Below are 18,030 nucleotides of genomic sequence, written 5' to 3'. Positions count from 1 at the left end.
TAGGTATAAAAGTAGTTTCAAATCAATTTTTGTGTAAATTTTCCTCATCATTTTGGAGGTTTAATAAAAAAATGTTCTGAGGGCTATGCCCTCAAACCCCCATCAACAGGGGATGGTATTTGTGCATAACCATCATGTGCTATGTAATATTTAGAATATGCCCCGATCTGGTACAAACCCACAATAAGTCCTATTAATCTAGAATTTTGCAAACACAAAAATAGAAATGGTTAAACTTCATGGTTGATTCAGATATACTCTTTTTTTTGTATTGAACATATGTACTGCAAAAAAATTATCTACAAAAAATCCATAAATCATCCAAACCACAACATTCGATGCCCCCACATTAGGAAACCAAACTAGTAGGGCCTCATTTGCTTGAATCTCTCTTATCTAAGTTAGACACAAAACTAATCGATAGATTGAAACAATGCATATATAAATAAAGATGGACAAGGGATATTCAGAAAATATATCATTTGTAAAGGGGAAAAATTTGATTTGGCAATTTGCAACATAGAAGGAGAAATCACCAAATCAATTTTCTCTTTGGGGAGGAATTCCTTTACATTCAAAATAGGGGAGGAATCCACTAGATTCAATCACAAACTAGGTAATGACTGAGTACAAAGTGGATTGGTTGATTATGATGTGTTTTTCCCTCTTTTGTAAATTGAGATGTTGATTTAGGATAAATTGTTGAAATTGAAGACAAAAATAAGAAAATAATGAGCTACAGATTTGGGATTTTGTCATGCACGTGGATCTATGTAATATAAGTTGATTTGGACAAGCCCTATGAAAATGCCCCAAAAAACAAAGGACTATGATGTGGCAACACGATCCTCCAAATTTTTTGCACACCAAAAAGGGTTGTTCTGTCTTTGTGTCTAAAGCTTATTATAAGAAGTACAACTATGCACCTTTTTCCTACACACAAAAAGAAAGGGAAATAGGTTGGGAATAGGGGTTTTCCTTAGGTCAAACCCCAGTTTTGGAATTAACCATGAAATTGAGATAAATATAATTGAAATGACTTAAAGGAAAGGTTCTCCTTTTGAGGGAGATTCTGAATTATGATTGAAAATTGAATGATTATACCTCCTTGTGAAGTTTTGCTTGCATCCACATGGAATTAGGGTTTCATGAAATAGGATGTAGATCTCCACTTGAATGCTTGAATCTTGACTTTATTGCTGCTCCAAGGCTTGAGGGAAGACTGAAAATGCTCAATAGCTCTTGAATTCTTAAATGCTTGATCTCATGTGTGCTCTTCTAGTTGATGGATGCTGCTTGTGTGGATGTTCAAATGAGAGGGGAAATCCTCTTTATATATTTGTCTGTCGGGAAAATTGGCTAATTTTTTGACATGAGTTGACATAGAGAGGGGAATCCCACTCAAATTTGAAATGTTGAAATGGGTTTAAAGAGGGCCCAATTGAGGGAGGACCATGGTGCCATGCCTTGGTCCTGCCCTATTTTGGGTCAAGATCAAGGTGCCCAAGGGGGTGCCAATCAAGGTTTTTGCTATTTGTGATGTGCATGAGCATAATCATGTCTTCAATTAGGCCAAGGGGCACAAACACTAAGGTGAAGACCCAAATGTGGTCAAAATTGCTAGGGGTGCAATTTTAGGATGCTACATCCTCTTAAATATACATAATGAATTCATTACACAACTCAATAATGGACCTAAAAATCCAATAGCTACCCATCTATATTAAGATTTTACTACAGTGTATATGCACCCACCAACACTAATACAAACAATCCTCCAAAGAATAATATCAACATCTTATGCTATTCAAACAAAGAATCCAAATGTGAAACTTCATAACACCTCTCGTGGTAAATAAGTAAAAAATATACCCTTACCTTCACATCTAATGATCTGCATTGATATTAATATGTGAAAAAGAAAATCAAGTGCGACAATACTCCCCTGCCATTAATAGCCATGCCTGGTATACTTCCAAGAAAAAATGCATAGAAAAACCACACGATGCAATTAGCTATAGTAGTTAATAATATCTCCTCAATATAATGTTGGTTCTAGGTACCATCGTATTTGCAAAGAAATATGTTAAAACCAAACAAATATGATGAGTGAGTACCAAGTACGTAGAAAAACACACGTTGAAAACTAAACACAAATTGTAAATCAAATACACGTAGAAAACCACTTACAAGGGAAACACAATGACACACAAGAATGTGAATAACCCTAAAAGAAGAAAATATTTATTGAAGATACATAAAAAAACATCAACTACGAGAGCATCCTATACTTACTAATGTAGGTCAAAATACTGGAAGAGTTCATGAGCATAATTTCTTGGCTATTTTTTTTTTCTAATTTCTTACAATCTATGACAGTTTTATGAGGGCCTCTGTTTTTTGCTAATCATTATCATTTTATTTAATGTTATCATTACAACAAGTAGAGGGATCACATGACTTGTGCAAGCCACCTACGTAACAAGTGATTTATTACAAGAAAAATGCCTCCATGTGTAGAGATAAAACATAACAACTCTACTCATGTGTAAAACATTATTATTAAAAATAGAAAAATTGTACTCTACAACCAAATGGTAGTAGATGCACATCCAACCAAATAATCAAGAGAAAATCTACTCAACAAGAGGTTTGATATAATTGTAATATGCTCTTTTAACTCCTTTTTAGCTCAATCTTGATGTTAGGTTCATTTGTGGTTTTTGAGTATTTTCATTGTTGTTTATATTCTTTGAAACTTACATTTTGGCATACACATTCTTGCACGCCCGATGGGACCTCTGAAATAGGTCTCTTCTTAATAATTTGTTTTTTAGTTTTTTATAGCTTGTAGATCACAGTTTGGCAGAATTTCTTACACATTAGAGGATCCACAAGTGGATTGGCTGATTCACCCCTCCTATGTTTGATTAGGCCTCATTATAAACTGGTAGAAACACTTTTAGAACTGATAGATTCACCTCATATTTTAGCATATATGCTCATCTATTCAAGAAAATATGATTTGTTGTTGGGCAGATGCGATCTGCTGTTGGGTAGAGATACCCAAAATTTAGACCAACAAACTCATTAAAAAGTTAAGAAATAAAAGACCAAATTGCATAACCATTAGATACACATTAGATCAACAGATACACATATAGTTTTAGTGGATTCCCATTCTCAACTCGGGGATTCTCATATTTGATCAATGGATTCACATATTCAATTAGCAGATTCGCATTGCGAACTAGCATATTTGCACGCTCGATCAACGAATTTGCATATTCTATTAGCAGATTTGTAGTCAGGACATATTTTTAGTGGAAACACTTTATTCTTTAGTAGATTTTCTCATGATTAGCGGATTCGTACTGTCATCTAGTAGTTTTGCACTATGTTTCAATGAATTCACAATTAGATATAAAAAACAATTTCAAATCAATTTTTGTGCAAATTTTCCATAACATTTTGGGGATTTTATAAAAAAATTCTCAGGGGGTTGTGCCCCCAAACCCTGGTAGTGGGGGATGGTATTTGAGCATAACCATAAATTGTTTTATGATTTTTAAAATATGTCCCAATCTGGTATAGACCCACAATAAGTCCTATTAATCTAAAAATCTGCAAACACAAAAATAGAAATTGTTAGACTTCATAGTTGAATGAGATATACTTTTTTTTCTTTTTTTTTGTATTGAACATACATACCACAAAACAATTGTGTACAAAAAAACCATAAAATCATACAAACTGCAACATTCGACGCCCCCGCACTATGCATCCAAACTGATAGGGCCTCATTTGCTTGAATCTTTCTTATCTGAGTAAAAGACAAACATAATCAACACTTTGAAACCATGCACATATAAATAAAGTTGGACGAGAGGAATTCAAAAAGTATATTATCTTAAATACCGAGAATGCATTCATTACACAACTTAATAATAGACCGAGAAATCCAATGGCCACACATCTGCATTTAGAGTTCACTGCAAATGTATATGCACCCGCCAACACCAATACAACTAGCCCTCCAAAGAAGAATATCAACATCTTACGCTATTCAATTAAAAAATACAAATGTGAAACTCCTTAACAACTCCCATTGTAAATTAGTAAAAAATATACCCTTATCTTCACATCTGATGATTTGCATTAGTAATGATATGTGAAAATGAAAATCAAGTGCACCATTTTACTCCCCAACCATTAACAACTATGCCTTGTACAGTTCCAGGAAGAAATGCATAACAAAACTACATGATACAAATAGTCATAGTTGCTAAGAATGTCTCTCAAATATAATGTTGCTTATGGGTACCATCATATTTGCAAAAAAATATGCTAAAACCAAACAAAAATGATGGGTATGTACTAGGTATATAGAAAACCACACACAAAAAACTAAACACAGGTAGTAAATCAAACACATGTAGAAAACTACTTATAAAAGAAACACAGTGACACACAAGAATATGAATAACCCTGAAAGAAGCAAATATTTTAGTGAAGATATATATATATATATATATATATATATATATATAAAATCAACTACGAGAGCATCCTATACTTATTGAAATATGCCAAAATATTGAAGGAGTCCATGACCACAATTTCTTGGCTATTTCTTTTTGCTAATTTTTACAATTTATGAAAATTTTATGAGGGCTTTTTTTTGTTAATCATTATCATTCTATTTAATGTTATCATTACAACATTCAGAGGGATCACATGACTTAGACCAACCATCTACATAACAAGTGAATTGTTACAAAAAAAATGCCTCCATGTGTAGAGATAAAACATAACAACTCTACTCATGCCTAAAACATTATTAATAAAAACAAAAGAATCCTACTCTAGGGCTAAATGACAATAGGCCCACATCAAACCAAATAATCAAGTGAAAATAGATATTCAACAAGGGGTTTTATATAATTATTAAATTCTCTTTTAACTCTTTTTTAGCCCAATCTCGATTTGTTTATTTGTGATTTTTTGGTATTTTTCGTTGTTGTTTATATCATTTGAAACTCACATTTTGGCATACAAATTTTGGCATGCCCGGTGGGACCCACATCACATTTCTCTTCTTAATAATTTGTTGTTTAAGATTTTCATAGCTTGTAGGTCGCGGTTTGACAAAAAATTTCTTACCCATTAGTAGATTGGTTGATTTGTTGCTCCTATGTTCAATCTGGCCTTATTATAAAGTGGTGGAAGTGCTCTAAGAACTAGTGGATTTACCTCATATTTTAGTGGATACACACCTCTATTTGGGCGGATACGCTCCTCTATTTAGAAGGATACACTTTATCATTGGGCAAATGCACTCTGCTATTAGGCAAATACCCAAAACTTAGATCAATGGACTTGCAAGGAAATTAAGAAATCAAAAGCCAAATTGGAAAACCAACAAATAGAGATTAGAATCAATAGATATGCATTAGAATCAATGGATACATGTTTCAACCATTAGATACACATACAATTTTAGCACATTTGAATTCACATATTTGATCAACAGATCCACATGTTCGATTAGCAGATACACATTCTCAATTAGCGGATTTGAACATTTGATCAATGAATTTGCATATTCGATTAGTGGATTTGCAATCAGGACATATTTTCAGTAAAAAAACTCTATTCCTTAGCATATTTTCTTAAGATTAGTGGGTTTGCATTATCATTCAATGATTTTTTATATGTTTTAGCGAATTTGCAATTAGGTATAAAAAATAATTTCAAATCAATTTTTGTGCAAATTTTCTTTACCATTTTGGGGGTTTTATAAAAAAAATCTCTAGGGGTTGTGCCCCTAAACCCTCACCAAGGGGGGATGGTATTTGTGCATAACCATCATGTGTTTTGTGATATTTAAAATATTCCCCAATCTAGTACAAACCCACGATAAATCTTATTAATCTAGAAATCTGCAAATAGGAAAATTAGAAATCATTAGACTTCATCGTTTAATCATATATACTTTGTTTTGTATAGAATATATGTACTGCAACAAATTTGTCTATACAAAAACCATAGATCATCCAAACCATAACATTCGACACCCCTGCACCAAGTACCCAAACTGGCAAGGCCTTGTTTGCTTGAATTTCTCTTATCTGAGTCAAACACAAACATAATAGAGTGTTTGAAACCATGCACATATAAATAAAACTGGACAAGGGATATTACAAAAATATATTGTCTTACATATCAACAATGCATTAATTACACAACTCAATAATAGACCTAGAAATCCAATGGCTACCCATTTGCATTTAGAGTTCATTATGAGTGTATATGAACCCGCCAACACCAATACAACTAGCCCTCCAAAGAAGAATATCAACATCTTACGTTGTTCAAACAAAGAATACAAACATGAAACTCGATAATATCTCCCATGGTAAATTAATAAAAAAATACCTTTTCCTTCACATCTGATGATCTACAATGGTAATAATATGTGAAAAAGATAATCAAGTGCGACAATACTCCATAATTAATAGTCATGCTTGGTATGCTTCCAGAAAGAAATGCATAGTAAAACTACACGAATTTTTAACCACAGTGGCTAAGAATATCTCCCAAATATAATCCTTGTTTTGGGTACCATTGCATTTGCACAAAAATAAGCTAAAACCAAATAAAAATGATGGGTAAGTACTAGGTACGCAAAAACACACACACATAAAACTACATACAATGGAAACAAAATGACACACAAGAATTTTAATGACCCTAAAAGAAGCAATATTTTAGTGAAAATACATTAAAAAAAATAAATCAACTATGAGAGAATCCAATACTTACTGATGTAGGCCAAAATATTGATAGAGTCGATGACCACAATTTCTTGGCTATTCTTTTTGGTAATTTCTTACAATCTATACCAATTTTAGGAGGGCTTCTTTTTGTTTCTAATCATTATCATTCTATTTAATATTATCATTATAGCAAGCAAATAGATCATATGACTTGGACCAAATGTGTATGTAACAAGTGAATTGTTATAAGAAAAAATGCCTCCATGCAAAGAGATAAAACATAACAACTCTATTCATGTGTAAAACATTATTAATAAAAATAGAAGAATCCTACTCTAGGGCCAAATGGCAGTAGGTGCTCATCCAACCAAATAATTAGGAGTAAATCTACTCAACAAGGGGTTTGATATAATTGTTATATGCTCTTTTAACTCCTTTTTAGCCCATTCTTGATGTTGTATTGCTTTGTTCTATTTGGGTATTTTCTTTGTTGTTTATATCCTTTCAAACTCATAGTTTGACATACACATTCTAGCATGGTCAATGGAACCCACATCACAAATCTCTTAATTGTTTGTTGTTGTTTAAGTTTTTTGTAGCTCATAAGGTCGCGGTTTAGAGAAATTTCTTACACATTAGTGGATTCACAAGTGGATTGGTGAATTCACTGCTCCTATGTTCGATTAGTCCTCATAATAAACTAGCGGAAGAGCTCTAAAAAATGGTACATTCACCTCATATTTTAGCTGATATTCTCCTCTATTCGAGCGAATACGTTTTGATGTTACATAGATGTATTTTACATTTGGGCAGATACCATATTTCATCAACGGATTCACATGTTCAATTAGCGGATTCACACTCTCAACTAGTGGTTTTGTACATTTGATCAACAAATTTGTATATTTGAATAGTGAATATGCGGTGATAACATATTTTCAGCAAAAACACTCTATTCCTTCGCATATTTGCTTAAGATTGGTGGGTTTGCATTATCAATCAATAATTTTTCACTGTATTTTAGCGAATTTGCAATTAGGTATAAAAATAGTTTCAAATCAATTTTTGTGCAAATTTTATTTACCATTTTGGGGGTTTTATAAAAAATTTCTCTTGGGGTTGCGCCCCCAAACCCTCACCAAGGGGGGATGGTATTTGTGCATAACCATCATGTGTTTTGTGATATTTAAAATATTCCCCAATTTAGTATAGACCCATAAAAAGTCCTCTTAATCTAGAAATCTGCAAAGAAGAAAATTAGAAATTATTAGACTTCATGGTTTAATCAAATATATATTTTTTTGTATAGAATATATGTACCGCAGAAAAATTGTCTATACAAAAACTATAGATCATCCAAATGACAACATTCGACACCCCCGCACCAAGCATCCAAACTGGCAAGGCCTTGTTTTCTTGAATTTCTCTTATCTAATTCAAACACAAACATAATTGACAATTTGAAACCATGAACGCATAAATAAATTTGGACGAGGGATATTCAGAAAATATACTCTCTTAAATCTCAACAATGCAGTAATTACACAACTCAATAATAGACCTAGAAATCCAATGCCTACCCATTGGCATTCAGAGTTCATTGTGAGTGTATATGAACCTGCCAACACCAATACAACTAGCCCTCTAAAGAAGAATATCAACATCTTACATTATTCAAACAAAGCATACAAACATGAAATTCCATAATAGCTCCCATGGTAAATCAATAAAAAATATACCTTTGCCTTCACATCTGATGATCTACACCAGTAATAATATGTGAAAAAGATAATCAAGTATGACAATACTCCACACTTAATAGCAATGGTTGGTATGCTTCCATAAAAAAATGCATAGTAAAACCGCACAAAGTAATTAGCCATAGTGGCTAAGAATATCTCCCAAATACAATCCTTGTTTTGGGTACAATTGTATTTGTAGAGAAATATGCTAAAACCAAATAAAAATGATGGGAAAGTAAGAGGTACATAAAAAACCACATAGAAAAAAAAACAGAAAAAATAAATCAAACACACAGAAAAATACATACAATGGAAACACAATGACACACAAGAATTGTAATAACCCTGAAATAAGCAATATTTTAGTGAAGATATATATATATAAAAAATTCAACTATGAGAGCATCCTATACTTACCGATGGAGGCCAAAATATTGAAAGAGTCCATGACCACAATTTCTTGGCTATTCTTTTTGGTAATTTCTTACAATATATGATAGTTTTAGGAGGGCTATTTTTTTTTCACTAATCGTTATCATTCTATTTAATATTATCATTATAGCAAGAAAATAGATCAGTTGACCTGGACCAAACGTCTATTTACTAAGTGAATTGTTACAAGGAAAAATGCCTCCATGCATAGAGATAAAGCATAACAACTCTATTCATGCGTAAAACATTATTAATAGAAATTAAAGAATCCTACTCTAGGGCCAAATGGGAGTAGCTGCACATCCAACCAAATAATTAAGAGTAAATCTATTCGACAAGGGGTTTGATATAATTGTTATATGCTCTTTTACCTCCTTTTTAGCCCAATCTTGATGTTTTATTGATTTGTGGTTTTTGGGTATTTTCTTTGTGGTTTATATCCTCTCAAATTCACAATTTGACATACACATTCTAGCATGGTCAATGGGACCCACATCACAAATCTCTTATTTATTTGTTGTTGTTTAAGTTTTTTGCAGTTAAGAAAGTCATGGTTTGGAAAAATTTCTTACACATCAATGAATTGGCAAGTGGATTGGTGAATTCGTTGCTCATATGTTCGATTAGTCCTTATTATAAACTAGGAGAAGAACTTTGAAAAATGGTAGATTCACCTCATAGTTTAGCGGATATTCTCCTCTATTCGGGAGAATATGTTTTGATGTTACGTAGATGCATTTTGTCATTGGGCGGATACCATATTTGATCAACGGATTGACACGTTCGATTAGCAGATTCACATTCTCAACTAGCGGATTTGCACATTTGATCAGCAAATTTGTATTTTTGATTAGTGAATATGTGGTGATGACATATTTTCAGAAAAAAACATTCTATTCCTTAGCATATTTGCTTTAGATTAGCGGATTTTGCATTATCATTCAATGACTTTTCACTGTGTTTTAGCAAATTTGCAATTAGGTATAAAAAATAGTTTCAAATCAATTTTTGTGCAAATTTTCTTTACCATTTTGGGGGTTTTATAAAAAAATTCTCTTGGGGTTGCATCCCCAAACCCTCACCAAGGGGGGATAGTATTTTTGCATAACCATAATGTGTTTTGTGATATTTAAAATATTCCCCAATCTAGTATAGACCCACAATAAGTCCTATTAATCTAGAAATCTGCAAACAAGAAAAAAAGAAATTATTAGACTTCATGTTTTAATCAATTATACTTTTTTTTTAATAGAATAATATACCGCAAAAAATTTGTCTATACATAGACCATAGATCATCCAAACCACAACATTCGACACCCCCACACTAGGCGCCCAAACTGGCAAGGCCTTGTTTGTTTGAATTTCTCTTATCTGAGTCAAACACAAACATAATTGATAGTTTGAAACCATGCACATATAAATAAAGTTGGACAAGGGATATTTAGAAAATATAGTGTCTTACATATCAAGAATGCATTAATTACACAACTCAATAATAGATCTAGAAATCCAATGGCTATGAAATTGCATTTAGAGTTCATTGTGAGTGTATATGAGCCTGCCAACACCAATACAACTAGCCCTACAAAGAAGAATATCAACATCTTACGTTGTTCAAACAAAGCATACAAACATGAAACTCCATAATAGCTCCCATGGTAAATCAATAAAAAATATACCTTTACCTTCTTATCTGATGATCTACATCGGTAATAATAAGAGAAAAAGATAATTGAGTGCGACAATACACCACAATTAATAACCATTCTTGGTATGCTTCCAGGAAGAAATACAAAACCACATGAAGTAATTAACCATAGTGGCTAAGAATATCTCCAAAATATAATGCTTCTTTTGGGTACCATTGTATTTGCAAAGAAATATGCTAAAACTAAATAAAAATGATGGGTAAGTATTAGGTACGCAAAAAACCACAGACATAAAACAAAACACAAACAATAAATCAAACGCACACAGAAATCAAAACACAAACAAAAAACTACATACAATGGAAACACAATGACACACAAGAATTGTAAGAACCCTAAAGAAGCAATTTTTTAGTGAAGATACATAAAAAAAAATCAATTATGGGAGCATCCTATACTTACTGATGTAGGCCAAAATATTGAAAGAGTCCATGACCACAATTTCATGGCTATTCTTTTTGGTAATTTCTTACAATCTATGACAGTTTTATGAGGGCTTCTTTTTATTTGCTAATTGTTATAATTCTATTGAATATTATACTTATATAAAAGCAAAGAGATCACATGATTGGTTCCTAACATCTATGTAACAAGTGAATTGTTACAAGGAAAAATGCTTCTATGCATAGAGATAAAACATAACAACTCTATTCATTCGTAAACCATTGTTAATAAAAGTACAAGAATCCTACTCTAGGGCCAAATGGCAATATGTGCACATCCAACAAAATAATTAAGATTAAATCTACTCAACAAGGGGTTTGATATAATTATTATATGCTCTTTTAACTCCTTTTTAGCCCAATCTTGATGTTGTATTGATTTGTGGTTTTTGGGTATTTTCTTTGTTGTTTATATCCTTTCAAACTCATAGTTTGACATACACATTGTAGCATGGTCAATGAGACCAACATCACAGATCTCTTAATTTTTTGTTGTTGTTTAACTTTTTTTTGCAGCTATGAAAGTCGCGGTTTGGCGAACTTTTATACACATCAGCGGATTTGCAAGTGGATTGGTGAATTCCCTGCTCCTATGTTCAATTAGTCCTCATTATAAACTAGCGAAAGAGGTATGAAAAATGGTAGATTCACCTCATATTTTAGCGGATATTCTCTTCTATTCAGGTGAATATGTTTTGATGTTACGTAGATGCATTTTTTTGTTAGGCGGATACCATATTTGATCAATGGATTGGCATGTTCAATTAGCGGATTCACATTCTCAACTAGCAGATTTGCAGATTTGATCAATGAATTTGTATATTCGATTAGTGAATATGCACTGATAACATATTTTCAGCAAAATTATTCTATTCCTTAGAAACTATGCTTAAGATTAGCGGGTTTACATTATCATTCAATGATTTTTCATTGTGTTTTAGCGAATTTGCAATTAGGTATGAAAAATAGTTTCAAATCAATTTTTGTGCAAATTCTTCTTTAACATTTTAAGGGTTTTATAAAAAAACATTCTTGGGGTTGCGTCCCCAAACCCTCACCAAGGGAGGATGGTATTTGTGCATAACCTTCATGTGTTTTGTGATATTTAAAATATTCCCCAATCTAGTATAGACCCATAATAAGTCCTATTAATTTAGAAATCTACGAATAGGAAAAATAGAAATTATTAAACTTCATGGTTTAATCAAATATAATTTTTTTTTGTATAGTATATATGTACCGCTAAAAAAATGTCTATACAAAAACAATATATCATCCAAACCAGAAAATTCGACACCCTAGCACTAGGAGCCCAAACTGGCAAGGCCTTGTTTGCTTTAATTTCTCTTATCTGAGTCAAATACAAACATAATTGACAGTTTGAAACCATGCACATAAAAATAAAGATGTCAAAGGAATATTCAGAAAATATACTCTCTTACATATCAAGAATGCATTAATTACACAACTCACTAATAGACCTAGACATCCAATGGCTACCCATTTACATTTAGAGTTCATTGTGAGTGTATATGAACTTGCAAACACTAATACAACTAGCCCTCCAAAGAAGAATATCAACATCTTACGCTATTCAAACAAAGCATACAAACATGAAACTCCACAATAGCTCCCATGGTAAATCAGTAAAAAATATACCTTTACCTTCACATCTCACGATCTACACTAGTAATAATATGTTGAAAATATAATCAAGTGCGACAATACTCCACATTTAATAGCCATTCTTGTTATGCTTCCAGAAAGAAATGCATAGTAAAACCACATGAAGTAATTAACCATAGTGGCTAAGAATATCTCCAAAATACAATGCTTGTTTTGGGTACCATTGTATTTGCAAAGAAATATGCTAAAATCAAATTAAAATGATGGGTAATTATTAGGTACGCAAAAAACCACAGACAAAAAACAAAACACAAACAATAAATCAAATACACACAAAAAACAAAACACAAACAATAAATCAAACACACAAAAAACTACATACAATGGAAACACAATGACACACAAGAATTGTAAGAACCCTAAAGAAGCAATGTTTTAGTGAAGATACATAAAAAAAAAAAAATCAAGTATGAAAGCATCCTATACTTACCGATGTAGGCTAAAATATTGAAAGAGTCCATGACCATAATTCCTTGGCTATTCTTTTTGGTAATTTCTTACAATCTATTATAGTTTTATGAGGGCTTTTTTTTTTGCTAATCATTATCGTTCTATTTAATATTATAATTATAACAAGCAAAGAGATCACATGACTGGTTCCAAACATCTATGTAACAAGTGAATTGTTACAACGAAAAATGCCTCCATGCCTAGAAATAAAACATAGCAACTCTATTCATGCGTAAAATATTATTAATAAAAATAGAATAATTGTACTCTAGGGCCAAATGGCAGTATGTGCACATCCAACCAAATAATTAAGAGTAAAACTACTCAACAAGGGTTTGATATAATTGTTATATGCTCTTTTAACTCCTTTTTAGCCCAATCTTGATGTTGTATTGATTTGTGGTTTTTGGGTATTTTCTTTGTTTTTTATATCCTTTCAAACTCACAGTTTGACATACACATTCTAGCATTGGTCAATGGGACCCACATCACAGATCTCTTAATTGTTTGTTGTTGTTTAAGATTTTTGTAGCTGAGAAAGTCTTGATTTGGCAAAATTTCTCACATATTAGTGGATTCGCAAGTGGATTGGTGAATTCCCTGCTCCTATGTTCGATTAGTCCTTATTATAAACTAGCAGAAGAGGTCTGAAAAATGGTAGATTCACCTCATATTTTAGCATATATTCTCTTCTATTCAAGTGAATATGTTCTGATGTTGCGTAGATTCTTTTTGCCATTGGGCCGATACCATATTTGATCAACGGATTCACATGTTCGATTAGCAGATTCACATTCTCAACTAGAGGATTTGCACATTTGATCAATGAATTTGTATATTCGGTTAGTGAATATGTGATGATGACATATTTTCAGCAAAAGCACTCTGTTCCTTAGCAGATTTGCTTAAGATTAGCGGGTTTGCATTATCATTCAATGATTTTTCATTGTGTTTTAGCGAATTTGCAATTAGGTATAAAAAATAGTTTCAAATCAATTTTTGTGTGAATTTTCTTATGATGGGGGTTTTATAAAAAAATTCTCTTGGGGTTGCGCCCCCAAACCCTCACCAAGGGGGGATGGTATTTCTACATAACCATCTTGTGTTTTGTGATAATTAAAATATTCCACAATCTAGTACATACCCACAATAAGTCCTATTAATCTAGAAATCTGCAAACATAAAAAATAGAAATTATTAGACTTCATGGTTTAATCAAATATATATATTTTTTGTATAGAATATATGTACCGCAAAAAAAATGTGTATACAAAAACCATAGATCTCATCCAAACCACAACATTCGACACCCCCGCACCTAGCACCCAAACTGATAAGGCCTCGTGTGCTTGAATTTCTCTTATCTGAGTCAAACACAAACATAATTAACAGTTTGAAACCATGCACATATAAATCAAGTTGGACGAGGGATATTCAAAAAATATACAATCTTAAATCTCAAGAATGCATTAATTACACAACTCAATAATAGACCTAGAAAATCCAATGGCCACCCATTTGCATTCAGAGTTCATTGTGAGTGTATATGAACCCACCAACACCAATACAACTAGCTCTCCAAAGAAGAATATCAACATCTTATGCTATGCAAACAAAACATACAAACATGAAACTGCATAATAGCTCCCATGGTAAATAAGAAAAAAATATACCTTTACCTTCACATCTGGTGATTTACACTGGTAATAATATGTTAGAAACATAATCAAGTGCAACTATACTTCACAATTAATAGCCATGCTTGTTATGCTTGCAGAAAGAAATGCATAGTAAAACCACACGAAGTAATTAACCATAGTGGCTAAGAATATCTCCAAAATACAATCCTTGTTTTGAGTACCATTGTATTTGCAAATAAATATGCTAAAACCAAATTAAAATGATGGGTAATTATTAGGTACGCAAAAAACCACAAACAAAAAACAAAACACAAACAATAAATCAAACACACATAGAAAACAAAACACAAACAATAAATCAAACACTCACAGAAAACTACATACAATGGAAACACAATGACACATAGAATTGTAAGAACCCTGAAAAAAGCAATTTTTTAGTGAAGATACATGAAAAAATAAATCTTGTATGAGAGCATCCTATACTTACCGATGTAGGCTAAAATATTGAAAGAGTCCATGACCATAATTTCTTGGCTATTCTTTTTGGTAATTTCTTACAATCTATGATAGTGTAATGAGGTTTTTTTTTTTGCTAATCATTATCGTTCTATTTAATATTATAATTATAGCAAACAAAGAGATCGCATGACTAGTTCCAAACGTCTATGTAATAAGTGATTTGTTACAAGGAAAAATGCCTCCATGCATAGAGATAAAACATAAAAAGTCTATTCATGCGTAAAACATTATTAATAAAAATAGAATAATTATACTCTACGGCAGTATGTGCACATCCAACCAAATAATTAAGAGTAAATCTACTCAACAAGGGGTTTGATATAATTGTTATATGGTCTTTTAACTCCTTTTTATCCCAATTTTGATGTTGTATTGATTTGTGGTTTTTGGGTATTTTCTTTGTTGTTTATATCCTTTCAAACTCATAGTTTGATATACACATTCTAGCATTGGTCAATGGGACCCACATCACAGATCTCTTAATTGTTTGTTGTTATTTAAGATTTTTGCAGCTCAGAAAGTCACGGTTTGGTAAAATTTCTTATACATCAGTAGATTCACAAGTGGATTGGTGAATTCGTTTCTTCTATGTTCGATTAGTCCTCATTATAAACTAGTGGAAGAGCTTTGAAAAATGGTAGATTCACCTCATATTTTAGCAAATATTCTCTTCTATTAGGGTGAATACATTCTGATGTTGCGTAGATGCATTTTTCCGTTGGGTGGATACCATATTTGATCAACGAATTCACATGTTTGATTAGCGGAATCACATTCTCAACTAGCGGATTTGCATATTTGATCAGCGAATTTGTATATTCGATTAGTGAATATGCGGTGATGACATATTTTCAGCAAAAACACTCTATTCCTTAACAGATTTGCTTAAGACTAGCGGGTTATCATTCAATGATTTTTCACTTTGTTTTAGCAAATTTGCAATTAGGTATAAAAAATAGTTTCAAATCAATTTTTGTACAAATTTTATTTACCATTTTAGTGGTTTTATAAAAAAATTCTCTTAGGGTTGCACCCCCAAACTCTTAGCAAGGGGGATGGTATTTGTGCATAACCATCATGTGTTTTGTGATATTTAAAATATTCCCCAATCTAGTACAAACCCGCAATAAGTCCCATTAATCTAGAAATCTGCAAATAGGAAAAATATAAATTATTAGACTTCATGATTTAATCAAATATATATATTTTTTGTATAGAATATATGTATCACAAAAAAAATTGTCTATACAAAAACCATAGATCATCCAAACCACAACATTCGACACCCTTGCACCAAGCGCCCAAACTGGAAAGGCCTTGTTTGCTTGAATTTCTCTTATCTGAGTCAAACACAAACATAATTGACAATTTGAAACCTTGCACATATAAATAAAACTGGACGAGGGATATTCAGAAAATATACTATCTTAAATCTCAAGAATGCATTAATAAAACAACTCAATAATAGACCTAGAAATCCAATGGCTACCCATTTGCATTCAGAGTTCATTGTGAGTGTATATGGACTCGCCAACACCAATACAACTATCCCTCCAAAGAAGAATGTCAACATCTTATGTTGTTCAAACAAAGCATACAAACATGAAACTCCATAATAGCTCCCATGGTAAATCAGTAAAAAATATACAATATTTACCGTCACATCTAATGATCTACACTAGTAATAATATGTGAAAATGATAATCAAGTTCGACTATACTCCACAATTAATAGCCATGCTTGGTATGCTTCAAGAAAGAAATGCATAGTAAAACCAGACAAAGTAATTAACCATAGTGGCTAAGAATATCTCCAAAATATAATGCTTGTTTTGGGTACCATTGTTTTTTCAAAGAAATATGCTCAAACCAAATAAAAATGATGGGTAAGTATTAGGTACGCAAAAAACCACACACAAAAAACAAAACACAAACAATAAATCAAACACACAAAAAACTACATACAATGGAAACACAATGACACAATAATTGTAAGAACCCTGAAAGAGAAACAAATTTTTAGTGAAGATACATTAAAAAAAAAATCAACTATGAGAGCATCCTATACTTACCGATGTAGACCAAAATATTGAAAGAGTCCATGACCACAATTTCTTGGCTATTCTTTTTGGTAATTTCTTACGATCTATGACATTTTTATGAGGGCTTATTTTTTCTTGCTAATCATTATCATTCTATTTACTATTATAATTATAGCAAGCAAAGAGATCACATGAATGGTTCCAAACGTCTATGTAACAAGTGAATTGTTACAAGGAAAAATGCCTACATGCATAGAGATAAAGCATAACAACTCTATTCATGCGTAAAACATTATTAATAAAAATAGAAGAATCGTACTCTAGGGACAAATGACAGTATGTGCACATCCAACCAAATAATTAAGAGTAAATCTACTCAACAAGGGTTTTGATATAATTATTATATACTCTTTTAACTTGTTTTTACCCCAATCTTGATGTTGTATTGATTTGTATTTTTTGGGTATTTTCTTTGTTGTTTACATCCTTTCAAACTCACAGTTTGACATACACATTCTAGCATGGTCAATGAGACCCACATCACAAATCTCTTAATTGTTTGTTGTTATTTAAGTTTTTTGCAG

The sequence above is a fragment of the Cryptomeria japonica genome, chromosome 7 (assembly GCF_030272615.1).
Source record: "Cryptomeria japonica chromosome 7, Sugi_1.0, whole genome shotgun sequence".
In the NCBI taxonomy this organism is placed as follows: Eukaryota; Viridiplantae; Streptophyta; class Pinopsida; order Cupressales; family Cupressaceae; genus Cryptomeria; species Cryptomeria japonica.
Note: the sequence above shows the minus strand (reverse complement) of the source record.